The sequence below is a fragment of the Sminthopsis crassicaudata genome, chromosome 2 (genome assembly GCF_048593235.1).
Source record: "Sminthopsis crassicaudata isolate SCR6 chromosome 2, ASM4859323v1, whole genome shotgun sequence".
NCBI classification, from domain to species: Eukaryota; Metazoa; Chordata; class Mammalia; order Dasyuromorphia; family Dasyuridae; genus Sminthopsis; species Sminthopsis crassicaudata.
The window spans coordinates 50,024,818-50,046,038 of record NC_133618.1 but is presented as its reverse complement, the minus strand read 5'-3'; the positions used below and the strand labels follow the sequence as shown (position 1 = coordinate 50,046,038).

At 42.1% G+C, this 21,221-nt stretch overlaps 1 long non-coding RNA gene across 1 annotated transcript in view; it reads left to right on the top strand.

Annotated features, from left to right (window-relative positions):
* The window catches only part of LOC141553201 (uncharacterized), a 40,504-nt gene extending 25,901 nt beyond the window's left edge, over positions 1-14,603 (top strand). Inside the window, exons 2-3 of the long non-coding RNA XR_012485311.1 lie at positions 13,421-13,569; positions 13,986-14,603. This is a non-coding gene — a long non-coding RNA (uncharacterized LOC141553201). The remainder of the gene's footprint in view (positions 1-13,420; positions 13,570-13,985) is intronic.
* Positions 14,604-21,221: the final 6,618 nt, after the last annotated feature.

Here is a 21,221-nt window from a genome sequence, read left to right as displayed (position 1 = left end):
CCCTGCCCGAGGAGCCCGACTGGCAGGCTCTCCCTGGCGCGGGCTGGCGGGAATCCATCCTCTGACCGCTCCCTGCACTGTAAGCCCGGCCCGAAAGTGGAGGAGACGCCCGGATCCGCTAAGCCCTTCATTTCTGTCTGAGGAGAGCCTCCTCTCCAGCGCGGGGAGTAACTATGCTGGCGGTCCGGTAACCGATCCCCGGGAAACTGGGGTAACTGCTCGGAGGGAAATCTACCCGGACTAACGTCCTCCACCTGCACCGGGGAAAAAACGGGACGCTTCTCGGAGGGACCCGCCCCGGGCTTAATTTGCTCTGGGAGATAAGATTTCCCGGGGGAGTCCGGTGTAAAGAGCCCCGCCCTGTGACCCTCCCGCCGGTTCGGACTCTAACTAGCTATGTCTCTGGGCGAGTTACTTCCCCGCCCCAGCCCGGTCTTCTCCTCCGCTGTAAAAAGAGATCGGATTAGGAGATCTCCGAGATTGTTCTGACATTCCCCGGTTTTGTTATTCTAGTGAGATGAACCAGAAATCCACCTAATCCCCCACCCCAAGCACATGACACATCTATAGATCATATGATTTGGATCCAGAAAAAACTTTGGAGACCTCTAGTTTCCGGTTCTTAATCCTTTTTGTGTCCCGGACCCCATGGGAAGTCTGATAAACCCTAAGAGCCCCTTCTCAAAGTGCTTTTAAATGGACAGAGAAAGCAATTAGATTGAAATGAAGTTACTTTTTTTTCCCTATCTGTCCCTAGGACAGGTTGAGAACCCCAACTCCCTGATTTTGCCCACAAGGCAACTGAGGTTTGGAAAAATAATGGGATGTCCTCAAGGTCACACACAGCCAAGCCAGAATTCAAACTAGTTCCTTCGTCTACACACCCACATTGGGGATGTTGGAGATTGTTATTCTGGTGGGAATCAGATTAGTTTCTCAGCGCTGGGTTTTTGTAATTCTGGGAATCTGCGTATCTGCGTACCTGCGCACGCACACACACGCGCACGCACACACACACACTCACAGGGCTCACCTTTCTATACCGTTTTCAAAGCTACGATCTTGCGCAGTGGTAGTATCAGTATCATTATTCACATTTTATAGATGAGGTCAGAGAGACTACATCACAAGACTCAAAACCTTACCTGCCTGTCCCGACCTGCCAGAGATTGCACTTAACAAGCAAAGCCTTCAAGAGCCCAGGGTCACCTTCCTGCCCTGTTTACAAGAAAGGGCCATAGATATCTGCTAGTATGGCCTCCCAGCCTTACAATGAAGAAACTAAGAGAGAGAGAGGTCAAATGACTTGTCCAAGGTCACATAGTGTTAGAATTAAGATACACACAGAGGCGGGTGTACAAGTATGTACATATATGCATATGTGTGTATACATGCCTTTGTTTTTATATTTATATCTATTTTTGTCTGTCATTCTATTTGTCTATTTGTCTCTGTCTTTCTATCTACCTGCTGTTTGTCTTTATTTGTCTGCCTTTATCTACCTGTCTATCTGTCTTTCTATGTCTATCTGTCTTTCTGTCTGTCTGCCTGCCTATCTATTTATCTATCAATCTGTCTGCCCATCTGTCTACCTCTCTATCTTTTTGTTTATCTTTCTGTCTATCTCTTCGTCTTTGTCTATCTATCTGTCTGTCTGTCTATCTACTTGTCTATTTATCTGTCTGTCTGTAGGTGTCTGCCTGCTTATCTATCTATCAATCTGTCTTTCTGTCTATTTGTCTGTTTCTCTCTCTTTGTCTTTGTCTACCTGTCTGTCTGTCTGTCTGTCTATCTAGCTATCTACCTGTCTATTTATCTGTCTGCCTGCCTATCTATCTATCTATCTACCTGTCTACTTATCTGTCTGCCTGCCTATCTATCTATCTACCTGTCTACTTATCTGTCTGTCTGTCTGTGTCTGCCTGCCTATCTATCAGTCTGCCTATCTGTCTATCTATCTATCTTTCTGTTTATCTGTCTTTCTATTTGTCTGTTTCTCTATCTCTTTGTCTTTGTCTACCTGTCTGTCTGTCTGTGTCTGCCTGCCTATCTATCAATCTGTCTGCCTATCTCTCTATCTATCTATCTTTCTGTTTATCTGTCTTTCTATTTGTCTGTTTCTCTATCTCTTTGTCTTTGTCTATCTGTCTGTCTGTGTCTGCCTGCCTATCTATCAATCTGTCTGCCTATCTGTTTACCTATCTTTCTATGTATCTATCTTTCTGTTTATCTATCTGTCTTTCTGTCTATTTGTCTGTTTCTCTATCTCTTTGTCTTTGTCTACCTGCCTGTCTATCTATCTACCTGTCTATTTATCTGTCTGTCTGTCTGCCTGGCTGTCTGTCTATTCTATCCATCTACCTATTTGTTTTTCTGTCTGTCTAACTATATATTGTCAAAAATCACAGAGTGAGATAATGGGGAAGCTGAGAGCTAAATCTAAGGTCTAAATTCCAAGTGTTCTTTCCATATTGCTTCCCATATGGCTGGTTGAAAAAGTGTACCTCTCCTTCAGCTGTATCACAGGCTGACTGCAGGAGAGATGTGACTGTCAGGATATGTGTATGTACGCTCTCTTTCTACTTCCTTTGCTATTTATGACTTCCGTATATAGAATCATCCCAAAGGAAAAACACAAACTTTCAAACATTTCTACAAGTATCTTTCATCTAGGAGTCATTTTTTTTTCCTCCCTCCCCCATGGCTGTGGCTAAGGCTCTCCGTGGTTTTTCTCATTAACTTCACTCTGGGCACACCTCATTCAAAAAAGTGTTCTCAGGCTTCTTACTAATATTCCTTCCTCTGATTTTACAATCCTTCTCACTGTGTGGAGCAAGTATGAAGTAAGGATATGGTGAAGAACTTACAGCAATGTTAAATTCCTTTTCTGTATTCTATCTTCTCTGGGTATCTGTGACCTGCATAGGTGTGTTCAATGTTTAGGCTACTAATTGCTTAGATTTTTTGATGACATTTATGTCTTTCCAGGCTATCAATGTTTAGGCTACTAATTGTTTAGTTTTGAGATATATGATGACATTCAATTAACTGGTGGGGAAGGGGGGGCACCTATCCCTTAATGTTCCCCAAACTCATGATGTAATCCTTTTGCAATTAAACCTATAAAAACTGTATATCTTCCCTTACTTCTTTAGCCCTTCTACCGTGAGCTTTTTTTCTTTCCCTCCTCATGGTGGAATTGCTCATCCTCATGAGAATTTGTTAAATAAACAACTTTTCTGCTTTTTACTTCGAGAGGTCTCTGAGAAGTCATTTTTGGATAGTATTTTCTATCCCTCACATTACCCAGAGGGAAGTAGCAAGAGTTCAAAACAGATATGCCCATTTTACAGAGGAAATCTAAGCACATATCAATTGAGTGATATGCTCAAGTCAGCAACTGAATCAGAGCCAGTTCCCTACATTCTGATTCTAATTTGATGTTATTTCCATTAAACAAACCAGTTTCTCCCTGATTCACTGCATTTGATTTTTCCTGAAATTTTATGAAATAAATTTAATAGAGCTTAAATTCTTTAACAAGTCATGATTTTATTGTGTATTCTTTTTCTACCAATAGATACTTTAGTAGACAATCTTTATTAATTGCTGTGACTGAAATAAAATTTGTAGCTGGTAGCTATCCCTCTGAGGATGAGCATTGACTTACTTTACTAGCCTAGTTCTTGGACTAGACATACAAAATGTCACAAGCTTTGTAGTCAAAACTTTCTTTACAAAAAAAAAAGTTTTATTTTTTCAAATACATGCAAAGAATCATTTTTGTAAAATTTTGTATTCTAAATTTTTCTCCCTCCTTCACTATCTCCCTCCCCAAGACAACAAGCATATAGGTTAAATATGTGGAATTCTTCTAAACATATTTCCATAATTATCATGCTGTACATGAAAAGTCAATTCAAAAGGGGAAAAACCATCAAACAAACAAACAAACAAGCAAGCAATAGCAAAAAGGTGAAAATACTATTCTTTGATCCACATTCAATCTCCATAATTCTCTCTCTCAATGTGCATGGCACTTTCCATCCCAGGTCTATTGGAATTTGGCCTGAATCACTTCATTGTTGAAAACAAACAAATCCATCACAATTGATTAACACTTAATCTTGTACTGTGTACTCTTGGTGCTATCATTTCACTCAGCATCAGTTCATGTAAGTCTCTCCAGGCCTCTCTGAAATCATTCTGCTGGTCCTTTCTTATAGAACAATAATATTCCATAATATTCACATACTGTAACTTATTCAGTCATTCTCCAGCTGATGGCATCCACTCAAGTTTCCAGTTCCTTGCCACTATACAAAGGGCTGCTCAAACATTTTTGCACATATGGTCCTTTCCTCTCTTTGGTGATCTCTTTGGGATACAGACCCAGGAGTAACACTGCTGGATCAAAGGGTATACATAATTTTATAGCCCTTTGGGCATAGTTCTAATCAAAGTCTTTCCAATTAGATACTCCTATATTTCTATCCTACAGACATAGCTTTTAAAACCTTAGCATGGCCTAGCCCAAAGTTATTGTTGTTCAGTCATTTCAGTCATGTCCAATTCTTCATGATCCCATTTGGGATTTTCCTTCTCCAGCTCATTTTACTAATCAAAAACCAGAGGCAAACAGGGTTGAGTGACTTGACCAGGATCACAAAGCTAGTAAACATGTCAGGCCACATTTGAACTCAGGTCTTCTGTGACTCCAGGCCCAACACTCTTTCCACTCCTGTGCCATCTAATTGCACATAGTAGTCACTTAATAAGTGTTTTTTTTTTTTTTAATTCATTACTTTTATCAGAATCATTTTATGTCAAATTAAGAAAGAGGACATGAGCAGAGGAAAAAAATTATCTTAATTTATATTTCTCTAGTGCTCTCGTTTATAGAGCACTTTTCCCCCAACAACTCCTTGAGAAATGGATAAAGATAAAGACATTTATTTTGATAATCATCATCTTTTTACAGAAGGTTAAATAATGTGCAACAGTCACTCTAACAAGGAGACCAACAACTGTCTCATCTAGAGAAATAATTAATCTTCTTGCAAGTAGAAGCAAATTACAATGACAGCATTTTATGGTAAAAGCTCATTCATAAAACATTACAGAGAAAGACTGGAAGATTATGAGCTCTATTGCTTCATAAAATAGAAGGAAAAAAAAAAACAATGCATGGGAAAATAAGTTCATGGAAAGCTCACCATGAGGCATAACTAAATAAAATTATTCCCATACCATTTGTTTCAATGAAACTGGAAAGAAGATGATTCAAATTAATATCCCTCCCAGATTAAGCTCATCACCTGACTACTAACTTAAGCCTTAATTAATACTGTATCCTTCAGCTTTCCCTCCCCTTGGAGGGACTGGAGTCACCAATCATTCCACTTTGTATTTGCTACTCTACCTGTTTTTAACTCCAAGGAATAAGATAATCCTGGTTCCTTACTCTCCTTTCCTCCTTCTATATATTCTTTCACCATATTAAATTGTGTTTGAGGGCAGGAATCATCTTTCTTTTTATCAATTGTATCATTGTATCAAATTGTATTTTTATTAACTGTATCACTGTTCAGCAGATGCCTGGCACTTAGTAGGTACTTAATAAAAGTTTATTGGATTGGACTGGATATAAAACATAATGGATTTGCCAGTGTTTCTAGCTCCATATATTCTAATCATTGATGAAATTACCACATTTGGAAATTAACATCTCAGTACAGATTTACTGGATGGGGAAATAGACATATCATTTTAAAAAGTAAAGTCAGGAAGAATAATTGGACCAGATGGAGGTGCAAGAAGTGACATCAGTCAATCAATCAACAGATTCTGAGGAATTCATTCTCAAAATAGGGAAAATATTAAAAGTTTAGAAAAAAGTAGATGATATTATTATTACTAAAAAACAAACAAGAAGGCATCAGAAGCTATGAATACTTAACTCTGACTTTCTTATGTCTACATGTAGTAAGAGTTAGAATGGAGCATTTTCCATGGACCTGAGCACATCTGCTTTTACAGAATGAAAATGAACACATGTCAAAGTTTTGCTCCAATGGCACCCTCAAATTTAGTCTTTCCAAGAAAAGTTACTATGAATACTTTATGTATCTTTAGGATATATTTATGGGCATGTAAGTTCTTTTACCTCTTTTTTTATTTTCTGTGAGTTGAAATAAAAGACCCAGTGATCTCAGTTGTATTTGATGATTCTTTTTGAATCCTCTTGAGGATTGTATGAATCTAGAGTTTGGAGAGTCTTGAGCCACAGACTATATATTAAATTCAACAAATAGATTTTTATGTACAAGATTCTTTGAACGCAAAGACGATTAATTTGTGATCTTTCAAGGACCTTCATTCAGTATTTCTTTTAAAACTGTTTTACTGAACATCTCAAACTGGGTGTCCTGTAGACATCTCAAATTCAGGATATCCAAAACAGAACTTCCCCCTAAATCTTCCCTTCTTCCGAACTTTCCATACATCTTTGCTAGTCACTCAGGCTCACAATGTAAATTCATTCTCAACTCCTCTCTCTCTCTCTCTCTCTCTCTCTCTCTCTCTCTCTCTCTCTCTCTCTCTCTCTCTCTCTCTCTCTCTCTCTCTCTCTCCCCTCATATTCAATCTATTGCCAAAGTTTGTTGATCTCACCTTTGTAACTTCCATCATATATACTCCTTTATCCCCCTCTGACAGTACCCCCATCCTTGTATTGGTCTCTATCAGCTCACACCTGGACCTTCCAGTACCTTGCTGGGGGGATTTGCTTGGTTCAGGTCCCTCCCCATTCCATTTTATCCTCCATTCAGCTGTCAAAGTAATCTTCCCATGGCACAGGACTGTCAGCCCCTCTTCTCAATAAACACCAGTGGCTCTCCCAAACCTCCAAGATCAGATATAAAATCCTCTTTTTGTCTTTCAAGGTCTTTTATAACTATCCCCCATATACCTTTCCAGTATTCTTATAATTTACATTCTCCAATCCCCACATATTCTGTGAGACTTCCTGGTTGTTTCTTAAACAAAATACTTCCTCTCTTGGTTTAGGTATTTTCTCTGGCTCTCCCCCATGCTTACAACACTCTTCTTCATTTCTACCTCCTGAATTCCCTAGTTTCTTTCAATTCTCAGATAAAATCCTACCTTCTACAAAAATTCCTTCCCCAATCCTCTTAAATCTAGTTAGTATCTTTTCTTTTTGATTATTTCCAATTTACCCTGTATCTGTCTTGTTTGTACATAGACAAACATAGTTGTTTACTTGTCATGTCCTTGAAAAAGGGACTATCTTTTGCTTTTCTTAAATGCTTAACCCCCCAAAAAAATTTTGAAAAAATAAAAAAACCAAAAATAATTTATTAAGAAATAAGAAAAAAAAATTCATTGATAGCTCTATCATATAGGAATAAGAATAAAGGAAGTTCTTTCTTCTTTAAAAAATGCTTAACATAGTGCCTGGCACAAAATAGGCACTTCAAAATGACTGACTGACTCATGGTCCACTCAAACATTCATTCAGTCAAAATTGACTAAATATCTATAGTCTGCAAGTTTCTGAGTTAGGAATATGGAAGAATAGGAAGAAGAATAAAACACAGTCCCTTCGCTTGTGGGGATTACAATTTAGCAGACCCAAGTTAACAAAGGAACGCCTGTTACTAGACAGGACCCCACCATCTTCCCAATTCAGTTTCCCAAACTGTCATCCTCAGTGTCTTCCATGTCTCTACACCCAAACGTGCCTCCCATAGCAATCTGTTTCCAAATTTTGTTGTTTTAGCCTTTACCTCTCCTGCCTGCATTCCCTTCTCTCTATTCACAGCCACTATGCTTGTATAGATCTCATCATCTCTCATAAATTATTACAATAGCTTTGAATTGGCGTCTCTGTTTCATCTCTCCCTTGACAAAAACATCCCCTTTCCGGCTGCAACAATGATCCAGCTACAGTGCAGATCTGATCATGTCATCTCCTTCCCTCCTCAATAACCTCCAGTGGCTCCCTATTGCCTCTAAATCCCATATAAAATCCTCTATTGGGCATTTAAAGACCTTTACAACCGGGTCCCTTTCTACCTTTCTAGTATTCTCACACTTTCATTCCCGTTCACACGTTTTATAATCAAACTACACTAACTTCTCCTCAAACTGGGCTTTCCTCTGCAGGCTTCTTGCATTTATACTGGCTTCCCCCAAGACTTGAGAAGTCCCTTCCTTCAGCAGGTGCCCTCCCCTTCCTTCTGAGATTACCTTCTATTTACACTATGTAAATCTTGAATGTTCATAGTTGTTTGTATGCTGTTTTCCCATTAGAATGGGAGCTCTTTAAGAACCTCTTTAAAGGTTTTGCCTTTCCTTTTGTCAGGGTTTAACACTGTGCCAGATTGTGAAAAATAAAGGGAAAGTCCTTCAGATACAAAATAAACTCTTCCTTAGAAAGAGTCGAAGCTTTAAGTAGCTCAATTCTATATGGACAGTGTCTGCTTGATAAGTGCTTACTGATTGATTGATAAAGAAGTCAACCAGACAATGAACTTGCTTCTAGGATCCGGTCTTTATTCCTATTTTTGTCCATATTCACTAATCCACAAAAGACCTCAAACCTGGCTGAATGGGGGGGGGGGGGGAAGGGAGACAGGGCTCATCACCATAAGCCAAGAAAGAGTCCCCTGGCTCCGAACTAGGAAGAATGGTTGAACTAGAGAGGCTGGGAGTTTCTTTGTTGTATTATTTGATTAGTTGACTTTTTTGTTGGAGAACTACTGAATCTACTGGCTGAATGTTGGGGGAGGCTCACGGGTAGGGGCCATTTCCACCTCTAGAAGTCCCCCTTTTGCAGGGTGACTTCAGGGAGGGAGATTGCATGAACCCTTCTCATGTGAAGCTCCATGGTAAATGAAAATGGGAGAAAGGTGGGGATGGTAAGGATACCAACCCAGAGATTCCTGTTCTCACCCAGTGTAGGACGCCTTGGGGCAGAGAGGAAGAGATAGGTGAGTCAGTCCCCACACTCTGAAATAGGGATGAAGGTGAGGAGAAACCACTAGCCAAGACAAGCCCTTGGACAACAGGATAAACCTCTCCGGCTTGCCTCCTGTTTTGTGGCTCCTTTTGACCCGGAGACACCTTTTTCTGTGGGTGCTGCTCCAGGGCTGGTATTCTAGAAACCCACACACTCACAGAATCCCCAGCCTGCAGCTGGGACGCATGAGTCAGACGCGGAACGTCTCCGTCATCCCTGAGTAGGTGATGAAGTGAATTCTAGTCACAGCCTGGACATCAAACACCGGCTCCTTGGAAGCCTTTTGGACTAGGGGTCAGCATGGAAGGAAGGAGAAAATGGGGGAGAAGCCCGTGAGGAAGTCATGTCCAAAAAGTCAATCAACAAGCATTGAAATGGAGATTTTAAAATGGGCGAAATCATTCCTATTACTCTCTAAAGCCGTCTACTCTGAAGGTTGTGCTTCATGGAAGTCCAGAGCCCTTCCTGTCTATGGGAAAGACAGATGTCTATTCCCAGTAGCCACTGGGGCCTTTCACCTGCTGGTCTTCAGGAATGCCCATTGGAACTGGATATTCCAGTTCTTTGTTATTTCAGTGATTTCCACACCCTCCAGAAATAGCTGGGGATTAGCAAGGATGGAGAGAAGAAAATACATCTAAAGTATCTAAACTCACTTGAATATTCATTTATTCATACAACAAACCAGTGTCTACTTCTGCACAGCTCACAGCTGAGGGAGACACAAAATTTAGATAAGACCTATTTCTCTGCCTTCTTGAGCTTACAAAGTCTAGTGTGTCCAGTGTACATCCTTTGTGGATTTCCCTCTCTTTATGGCCATCAGTCTGCCTCAGTTTCCTCCAATGAGCTGGAGAAGGAAATGACAAATCAGTCCTGTATCTTTGCCAAGGAAACCTAAAATGGGGTCCTGAAGAGTCAGACACATTGAAAAATCACTGAATGATAACATCAAGGGCTAGAATCAGGCAGGAGAAGCCAGGGAAATCTCCAGGGTACTTTAGGGTAGAGCTGCACTGGACAGCAAAGTAACTCTGTGGATTTGTGAGACTCAATGTGAGTCATTCACTAGCATTTCAGATGAATGTCTCAATGCTTCCAATGGCTTAATACCAAGGAGGGCATGATAAGCCTCTGAGGCAGCATTTTATGTTTGCAGAGCACTTACAGACATGGAACTGAGAGCTGGAAGGCAGCTTGGAGAAAATTTAAGCTATCCCGCTCCTTTCATTGAGAAGAAACCCAAATCTGGAAAGCCGCCTAAGTGTGAGGAGCAGAGCTAGGATTCATGCTCAGGGTTACCAAATCTCAGACAGGACCAAAGCTTGCGCCCCAAGGCACAAGCTAGAAATTACTCCTAAGAGACAGAGAGTCTTGCATAGTCTATGGGTCTTCAGCTTCTCTGACTCTAAACTCAATATGATTTCCTCTATATCATAAAGTTCCTCTCACAATAACCCTGAGAAAGATAAATTAGAGAGGAACTCAAGCCTACCCACTTATCCACAGTCACACAACACAGTCAGTCTCTTGCCTCCCCCATTCAGAATTCTTTCCCATTTATATTCTCATCCCACTGCCTCCTCACCCCATCCCAAGGAGTCATTACCCAGGGTAAAATATTCCCCAGTCAGTTTCCCCATCTGCAAAATGGGTACCTTAATAATTGACTTGTAGCAACTTCTCTGAGATGCAAAAGATGGAAAAAAAAAACGTTCTCTTTGTCTTGGATAGTTGGTGTGCATGAGAATTATGAGGGGACATGGGCACTGGTAACCACATTATGTTAAGAGACCAGAGGTTAGCCCCAAGCATGTTGAATGGACCTTCTAAAGAGGACTCGCTACACTGATTCCACTTAGTTTAACGTTGGTAACATTAACTTTTGTTACTGAAAGCTATGAGACAGAAAATCAGATTTCTTTTTTAAATTTTTCTTTTTCCTTACTTGATAGTATTTTTTCTAGCTATCAGTAAAGATAATTTTCAACATTTACTTTTATAAGATTTTGATTTTCATTTTTTTTTCTTCCTCCCTCTATTTCCTCCCCTCCTCTGGCAAGCAATCTGTTATAGGTTATATATGTATCATCATGTTAAACATATCTCTACATTAGTCATGTTGTGAAAAAAAAATCAGAACAAAAGGGAAAAACCATGAGAAAGTGAAAATAGCACTCTTTGATATGCATTCAGATATCATAATTCTTTGTTTGCATGTGAATAGTAGCATTTTCTATCATGAGTCTTGTAATTGTCTTAGGTCTTTGTATTACTGAGAAAAACTAAGTCTATCAAAATTGATTGCCACACAATGTTGCTGTTTCTGTGTCCGGTATTCTGCTTCTTCTCACACCATCAGTATCAGGTCATGTGAGTCTTTCCAGGCTTTCCTGAAAGTCAGACTGCTCATCATTTCTTATAGAACAATCCTATTCCACTTCAACAACAACTCTGTCTGAGGATGTATTCTGATGGAAGTGGATATCTTCATCAAAGAGAAGATCTAATTCAGTTCCAATTGATCAATGATGGACAGAATCAGCTACACACAGAGAAGGAACACTGGGAAAGGAGTGTAAACTGTTTGCATTTTTGTTTTTATTCCTAGGTTATTTTTACCTTCCGAATCCAATTCTCTCTGTGCAACAAGAAAACTGTTTGGTTCTACACACATATATTGTGTCTAGGTTATACTATAACATAATTAACATGTATAAGACTGCCTACCATCTAGGGAAATGGGTGGGGGGGAGGGAAGGGAAAAGTCGGAAAAAAAGTAAGTGCAAGAGATAATGTAAAAAATTACCCATGCATATGTTCTGTCAAAAAAAAAGTTATAATAAAAAAAAAAGAAAATAAAAACCTTTAACAACAACAACAACAAAAAAGAAAAATAGTATTCCATTACGAAACACAGTACAACTTGTTCAGCCATTCCCCAATTGAGGGGCATCCCCTTGGAAAATCAAATGTCTTAAGAGAAGCTTCTATTGAGTGGTATTTTAAAATATTTCTTCTAGAGGCAGCTGGTTGATGTAATAAATAGAGCACCTGCCCTGAAGTCAGGAGGACCTGAGTTCAAATTTGACCACAGACACTTAATACTTCCTTGTTGTATGACTCTGGGCAAGTCACTTAACCCCCCCCCCAAAAAAAAAAAATCCTGACTGGGTAGCATCCCTTCATTCTTTAAAATGCAAACAAAAGTCACACAGGAGGGTTGCTATCTATTGCTACTATGAAAGGAAGTATTCGTGTGTGTGAGGTCCCAGATCCAAGACTGGAATCCATTGAGGTGACTATGAGATGTTGGGGTGCACTTTGGGACCGTCTCTGCCACTTGTCATCAAAGCAGGCGTGTTATTATTAGGATTCCTCACCTTTTGGGAGGCCATTTCTCAGAGCTGGAGAGATCTTGAAGAGTCATCCAGCCTGAGGCTGAGTCCAATCCATAGCAGTTCAGACAAGTGACATTCCAGGCTCTTCTCTTGCACCTGAACAATGTTTTCGTCTCCTAACTTTTCCCATCATCCATTAATTTAGAGCTCAACAGTGAAACTAAGCGATTTGCCTGAAAGTGATTTGTTTGGGATTACAGGCTCACAACATTGAGAGCTGGAAGGGCCTTTGGGAACCAATGAGTGCAGGTGAGGTCACCAAAGCCCCCAAATGGAATTATTGTCACAGTTGAGTGACATGACCTTCCCATACGAATTTTACCTGTCATGACCCAGGGTCTAGCGGATTCCTGGACTCCCTTCCTTTCAAAATGACAGACAGCCAATGGGACGCTTCGGTACCCTAGGAGGGCAGCTGTGTCTCAGGTCCTGGGTCCCAAGTGATGAGGGAGAAAAAAGAAAAGCCGGGCCACAGAGCCCAGCGCTGGCGGCACTTGGGTGGTGTGCCCCTTGCCGTGAAGTGGCCAGACTGGATCAGTCAACCTCAAGGCACTTTCCGTGGTTCCACTCTGGGATCCCGGGAGCCCATGCTGGCTGCTCCTCCCCTGATCTGCTGGGAAACAGCCAGAACCAGTGCCGTCTAGGCATTGCACAACACAAAACTTCTGCTGGGCCCAAATCCTGGCCGAGTCAGGCGCCTTGACTCTCCTGGGACCTCCGGACAGGGTCCCAGACCTGGGAGATAAGACCTCCGGGCCTTTGTGCTTCTCCCAGATAAGCGGCCTGGCTATTGTTCACACTTGTGTGTATCTAGGTTAGGCCGAGAGACCATACAATGCGGGATGGTGAAATCTCCCCCTTCCAGTAATTCCAGACCTCAAAGAGGAAGAGTTAATGAGTGATGGACTAAGCTCAGGGCTCTCCCAGCACCCCAGCTCCGAGGGATGCTTTGGGCTTTTATCTCCTTTCCCACCAGGGCTCCTGGCTCGCACGTAGAAGGCTCTCCCAGTGACTCATGGGCTCCTGCTCCTCCAGCCTCTTCTGACTGGGGGTCCCTGGCAGCCGCAGCTTGGCAGGGAGGAAGAAGACGGCTCCATCCAGCTCTTCTGGAAATGAGTCATGGAGGTGAGAGGCTTCTAAGGGAAGGGACAGAGAAAGGGGTGGGGTGTGTGGCTGGGGGGGCTCCTGGGGTCTGCAGGGCTGCAGGTCCCGGGTTCCCATCCTGTCGCACACTGAAAGCAGACTTCTCCAGGGATTCCACAAAGAGTTCCTGGGAGAGCCCAGGGCAGGGCCATTGCTGGAGCAGAAAGCTCCCAGGATTCGCTCAGGGAGTGTGGGTCCTCCAGCTCTCCACCACCTGATGTGGGGGAGGAGGCCCCCAGGGGACCTTCAGCAAGTCCTGGGTCCCTCTCATCTCTTCTGTAAAAACGGGGGGCACAGGGAATTTGAATAGATCCTCCTGTGATCTTGGTCTCACCAATGTCCAGGAATATGAAACCTTACCTCGTGTCTGTTTTGTGTATGTCTCTACTTGTACACAGGAGACTGGATGGTGCAGTAGACAGAGCACAGTCCTGGAGCCCTCCAGAAGATCTGAGTGGTCTCAGACACTTCCTGGCTATGTGACCCAGTCATTTAGCTCCATTTACCTCAGCCCCTTGTTGCTTTTATCATTAGAGGGAGTTTTCACACCGAGAATCTGAACACTCCCCTTGCCAAGGGAAAAAAACCAAACAACCAAAAGAAGAATAAGCTGGCATTCGGAGAGATGGGAAATGCCTTGCTTAAGGTCCCTTATGTTGGAATCTTGGTTAATTAATAATGTAGCAGCCATGCATTAAGGCAATTCATGCCAAAAGAACCCTCAATTTTTATTTTTTTAAGGAATCAACACTTTATAATCCAAGGCTGTATGTGCATGAAAAATTCTGTACTGTTTGCTGAAGAAGACATTAAGGAAACTCACAGCTTCCGGGTTCAAAAAATGGAATAGTAAGAGGAAAAAAGACCCACTGTTCACTCATGTTGTTGGGTTACTGTGAGCTGTAGGATGTGTGGCTGAGTCTGAGGGATGAAGGACACTTGAGCTCACTACAGAGGGACGTACTGTTTTGTAAAAGAGACTCCCATCTATTCGAATTTTATATGAAATTAATAAATCCCAGTCTGGTGATTTTTTTTGTTTGTTTTGTTTTTGTTTTTAATTTTAAAGATTACAAGGGGCTGAGAAGTCCTTACAGAAACACAAACCATATTCTGATAAGAAAATTTCTGAATGAAGGCCATAAGCCATACAAATTGTTTTTAGGGGGGAAAAAACTACTAAGACCAAATGATCTAAATGCTAGAGGAGAGGGCGTTAGGGGCCTCAGCTGACACACATGTTAATCAATTGGTCAATATGCATTTATTAAAAGCCTAATGTATGCCAAACATTGTGCTAGGTACTCGGAGTGAAGGAAAGAAGGAAGAAAGAAGGAAAGGAAGGAAGGAAGGAAGAAAGAAAGAAAGAGAGAGAGGGGGGGGAAGAAAAGGAGGGAAGGAGGGAGAAAGGAAAGAAGGAAGGGAGGGAAGGAAGGAGTGAGGAAAGGAAGAAAGGAAAGAAGAAAGGAAGGGAGGGAGAGAGGGAGGGAGGAAGGAAAGAAGAAAGGGAAGGAAGGGAGGGAAAGAGGGAGGAAGGAAGGGAAGGAAGGAAGGAAGGGAGGGAAAGAGGGAGGAAGGAAGGAAAGAAGAAAGAAAGGGAAGGAAGGAAGGAAGGAAAGAAGGAAGGAAGGAAAGAAGAAAGGGAAGGAAGGAAGGAAGGAAGAAAGGGAAGGAAGGAAGGAAGAGAAGGAAGGAAGGAAGGAAGGAGAGAAGGAAGGAAGGAAAGGAAGGAGAGAAGGAAGGAAAGGAAGGCAAGGAAAGAAGGAAGGAAGGAAGGAGGGAGGGAGGGAGAGGGAGGAAAGAAGAAGGGAAGGAAGGAAGGAAAGAATGAAGGAGGGAGGGAGAGAGGGAAGAAGGAAAGGAAGGAAAGAAGGAAGGAAGGGAAGGAAGGAAGGATGAAAGGAAGGATAGAGAGAGAGAGAGGGAAGGAAGGAAGGAAGGAAAAGAAAAAGAAACAGTTCCTGCCTCAAGATGCATACATTTTAATGGCATTATAAAAATAATGAGAATCATTGTAATAGTTGGCATTTATCTTACTCTATATACATCTTCTCAACTGATCCTCATAACCCTATGGAATAGATAAAAACAAGCATTATTATCACCATTTTACAGATGGGGAAACTGAGACTCAGGAATGCTAAATGGTTTGTCATGGTCACACAGCTGTTAAGTGTAAGAGGCAGAATTTGATCTGGGAGACTAGCAGCCTTTCCTCTATACTGCACCACACTACAGTCCTATCAATCCAAGTTCCCCGAATCCAATTCCAGAAGTCTTTGTCTCACACCATTCCTCTTACAATCTTCCAACAATCCCCATCCCCTACCTACAAACTCCCAAACATCATAGGACAATTTTTTTTTTCCTGCAGAACAAAATTGGAAAATGCAGTTACTTCCCCAAGATACTGGGACACAAATGAAAAGGAAATGTGCTCTGCACACTTCCATTACTGAAATAAAGTCCCATTGTTGCCACAGGTGTCACAAAGGACAGCCATGGGAATAGCACGACCAGCGTCAGTATCCCATCCCCAGATGCTGCAGTACAACCACCAAGTGCACGTGCACATGTCCAGCTGCTTGCTTTTCCCCAGCATGGCCGGCCAATTGGACCAGCCCTGCTATACAGGGAGAGGGATGGGGCTACCTGAATGCCCAGACAGATTGCTCCACCAGCACGTTGCAGGACGGGAGGCAGACCGTCTAGAACACCAAGTTTAGGGCAGTCTTGCCTTCTCCTGGGCTTAAATTCAGCATCTTGGGAGATCTTCTTTGGCCTCCAGCCTCCATTCTGGTCATTCTCAGTCCCTGCCTGAGCAGATGCTACGGAGCTGAAGCCAAGGTGATTTTCTCTGCCTAATGGGGAAAACGAGGGAAGAGGTAGCCCAATAAATTAAATTTTGGCAAAGGGACTCCTGCAAAAGACAACACTCCAATCAGGACTTGGAAGTTTCTTTCACCCACCTAAGCATCAATAAATCAAAATAAAAACACTGGTTTGGGAGAGCAGTTAGTTGGAAGCTCAGTTACTTGGGTAGACTACAGGTAAATACAATTCTTTGGTTTGGTTGGGAAAGCTGTTTTTATTCTGAACTTAACCAACATTGAAAAAAGGAACATTTCCATCTTCATACAGAAAAAAAAAAGATTGTACAGGAAAATATGAATCTCTTATTCAGAGCTATGAATTTCATGTGAAACTTTCAAAGCTTTCCTTCTGGTTCTCCCTCTGTCCTCTTTTGTCCATATAAAAAAGTTCAGTGCTCCTTTATTTTCTTTTTTGGCAACCCTATCTCTACCTCTCCTTTCTCTTCACATCTACTTCTCCTTCCCAATGAAAGAAAAAAAAGGCAAAACCTTGCAACAAATACACAGAATCTATTAAAACACATGCTCAGGATGTCTGTGTATGAAAATGGATATCTCATTCTCCGTCATTAGTGCATTACTTCTGTCCAGGAGGTAGGTAGCTTGAGTCATTATCATCAGTCATCTGGCACTGAATCTCCCTCTTTGGGCTTGACTTCCCTTCTCTGTGAAATGGAGGGGTTGGACTATGTTTTTGAAGTCCTTCCCAGCTCTGCCGTTCTAGGATTCTACAGGGGGCTGTCTACTAAAGAAAATATCATCTCCCATGGTGTCTTGCATCTAGCACAAGAACTAAATAAGTTGTATGCAATATTACTGTGTTGTGATAAATGATGAATATGGTGAATACAGAAAATGGAAAGACTTATGTGAACTGATGCAAAGTAAAATAAATACAAGGACACAGATTGGGATCAGAGGAGAAAAAGGATACCCTTCTCCATAATGCTCCTTGGATACTGGGGCTGGTTGGAGGAGAAAGGAGGATGCTCAGAGGAAGAATGAGCTCTGTGGCACAAAGATTGTAAGTGTGGTTCTTAGCTGGCCTGGTGGTAGGAGCACTGTGGGAGATGGCTTTCAGGTCAGCACTGGGGAGTCTCTGAGGTGGACATAAATTTGGTGCAAGGAAACTAGAAGGCAAGACAAGAACTGAGATGGATTTGGACATTATCTTCACTCAATTTCTTCAACCCTACCTGTGTTATTGGTCTTGGGTATTTTGCTTCTTGCTATTGGATTTGGAGTTGAGTTCAACTTACATAACATCATTTACTTTGTAATCAATATTCAAGTTAAATATCCTTACTAGTAACTCTGGTCATCATCAGGTAAAGTTAACCGAACTCCCTAGAAAATAATTAAATTTAAAGGTTCCCATATTGATCATCTGGGTGAGGGCAAAATTTGATTAACACAATATTAATAATTGATAAGGTTTTAAAATGAAACCGTATTATGGCCCCAAAGAACTAGAAACAAAGAAGAAGATGACCGTTAATTTGAGAATGACTAAATAAGTTGTGGTATGAACATTATGGAATATTACTGTTTTAAGAAATGATGAATAAAGCAAAAAATAGGAAGATTTATGTGAACTGATACAGAGAAAAGTAAGTAGAACCAGGAAACAAAGCCAATATAAAGGAAAAAAATAAAATAATCATAATTGAATGTTGTGAAACTATAATGAACAAGTTTTCTTCCTTCACATAATAGCCACAAGAAGGCACTGACCCTGCTACTTTGAAGAGATGGGGAGATCTAAGGAACATCAAATATAATGGCTGTCTATTTTAACATCTTAAGTGATTTTGCTGAATTGCTTTCCCCTCTGTTTTACTGTTTGTTATAGGGGATGGCTCTCTGGACAAGAGAGAATAGATATAACAACGAATGATGCTAGTAGAATTATATTAAAACAATAAAGCAAAAAAAGAAAGAAGATTGAGTTGGAATCCTTATCTTCACAGATGTTTGGTATTTATGGGAAGAAATCTCTTTGGAGAGGGGTCAGCTTTATCAAGGATGAAGCTTTCTTTTGTTTTTCCCAGTATCCCAGAACCTCTGAGTTGTAAAGGTCTTGGAACCCATCTTAGAGCAACTATTTTGTAAACAACAAGTGCTTTTCCTGAAGATCTCCAAGAAATAGGAAGTCACTTATTGCCTTTGAAGGAAGCCCCCTTTTCCTTCTGGCTGGCTCTGTTTATCAGGTTTTCCTGACTTCAAGCTTAAATTCGCCTCTCTAATTTCCACCCACTGTTATTAGTCCTGCCCTCTGAGCCAGGAAGAATAAGTCAAATCCCAGTTCCAGGAGACACCCCTTCAAATACTTGACGACAGCTATCACATCCCTTCTAAATCCCCTTAGGTTAAATATTCCCAGTTCCTTTCATCTTGGAGCCCTAGTAAATCTGGGTAGGGCCAGACTGAACTCATGCATCATCATGCATACACACATCTATTAAGCTCCTACTGTGGTCAGAGAATTATGCTATCATATGGAAGGAAATATATTAGGATAAGACTCAGTCTTTGTCCTTATGGAATCTGATAATCACACAGAGGATTGAAAATCAAATTTGAACCCAAGTATTTGGGCTTTACATTTATATTTGGACTTCACACTTGTTCTTCTTAAATATCATCTTAAGAGACAGAAGTTCGACCTGACCTTTAATTCAAGAACCAAGATTAAATTCTGTTTCTGATAAATCCTGAATGGCAAGTCAGTTAACCTCTCAGTGGCCCAGGCAACTCTCTATGACCATAATATAGGAAGTTTCCACACTGGGAGTTCTTATATCTGTAAAACTATAGATTCTCTCCCCTCAATTCATCTTATTGAATTTAGATCATTTTGGATCTCAGCTCTGTCATCCAGTGACCAATAAGCTACCTCTTCTAGCTTTCTACCTCATCTGCAGTTTGGTAAGAAAATCAATTCTATCTTTATTCCAGTCAATAAGTCAATTAACAAGTATTTATTAAGTTCTATCTATTCATCCATCCATTCATCTATCCATCTATCTATTGATCTATTGGGGCAGCTAGATGGTATCATGGATAGATCACTGGGCTTAGAATTAGGAAGACTGGTCTTCATGAGTTCAAACTTGCCCTCAGATACTTACTGGCTATGTGACACTTCATAACTTGGCTGCCTCAGTTTCCTTGCCTGTAAAATGATCTGGAGAAGGAAATGACCAGCCACTCTAGTATGTTTTTTTTTTTTTAACCTTAAATGGATTCATGAAAAGTCTGATGTGACTGAACAATAATCCATATAATAAGAACTTGGCTAAGTACTGTGGATAGAAAGGAAGGACTTTGTCCCTGCCCTCTAATAGCTTACATTTTAATAGCAGGCAACACGTAAATCACTAGATACTAACAAAAATATGCAGTGTGGACCAAAGATAATGCAACAATACTCTATGATGATCAATTCTGATGGACAGAAGGCCCTCTCCAACAATGAGATGAACCAAATCAGTTCCAACAGAGCAGTAATGAACTGAACCAGCTACACCCAGTGAAAGAACTCTGGGAGATGGCTATGAACCTCTACATAGAATTCCCAATTCCTCTATTTTTATCCGCCTGCATTTTTGATTTCCTTCACAGGCTAATTGTACACTATTTCCAAGTCCGATTCTTTTTGGGCAGCAAAACAACTGTTTGGACATGTGTACATATATTGTATTTAACTTATACTTTAACATATATAACATGTATTGGTCAACCTGCCATGGGGGGGGGGGGGGGAGGAAGGAGGGGAAAAGTTGGAACAAAAGATTTGTCAATTGTCAGTGTTGTAAAATGACCCATGCATGTATCTGGTAAATAACTATAAATAAATAAATAAATTTACAGAAAATTAAAAAAAAATTATTTTCCAGACCTCTCATTTTAGTAACTTTGCCCAAAACGAGAAACTGGCTCAAGCGGCTGCTGCAGCCGTGGGGGCTCAGAGAACGTCCCTTCCGTTTGTAGCTGGTCTTTATTGATGTATTTGGAATTTTTGCAGGAATGGAAAGCGAGCCCCTCGGCCGTTACTTTTCAGACTCCATTCTTTTCCCTTTGGAGAAAACAAGTCCCTCTGTGGCCATTCTCCACGATCCTTCGAATGTCCCTGGCCAGAGCCGCCACCACGTCTGCGGGTTCCTGAGGACAGTTGGTTTACCCCGAGGGTCGGGTATCTCTTTAATGCCTTCCATTCCAGCCCTGTGACCCTCCCTGGAGCTCGCGTGTGGGGGAAGGGGAGTCCCAGACTGTGGGACGCTTTCCCGGGTGCGGGGAGCCGGGTGGGAGCGGCCCCCGGGCCGCCTTCTGAGAGCCGAGCATGCACAGCAGCCCCCGGCCCTCCCTCCCAGCAGAGAGGGCGCTCGGAGGCGGATCCGGGTCCCCGGCGCGGCGGGGGCAGCGGCTTCCTCGGGGAAGGGTCGGAAAAGAAGCTCCGGGGGCGGGGCGGGCCCAGTAGGAGCGGAGAGCTGCCCGACGGCCCCGGGCGCGCCCTTGCTCTCGCTGGCGGCAGAGAACGCCGGCTCCTCGCCGTGAGCCTCCCCGGCGCCTCCGGCCAGCCGCTGCCCCTGGTTTCAGCCCGACGGGGCCGTCCTCCCAGGGAACGAGGGCTGGGGGCAGCCGAGCGCAGCTCACACCTTCCCGGAGCTCGGACCCTGCCCCGCGCCGGACCACACGGTGGCTCCGCTACGCCCCCTAGAGGGCGCATCCGTGGGAAACGGCAGGTCTGCGGCGCGCCAA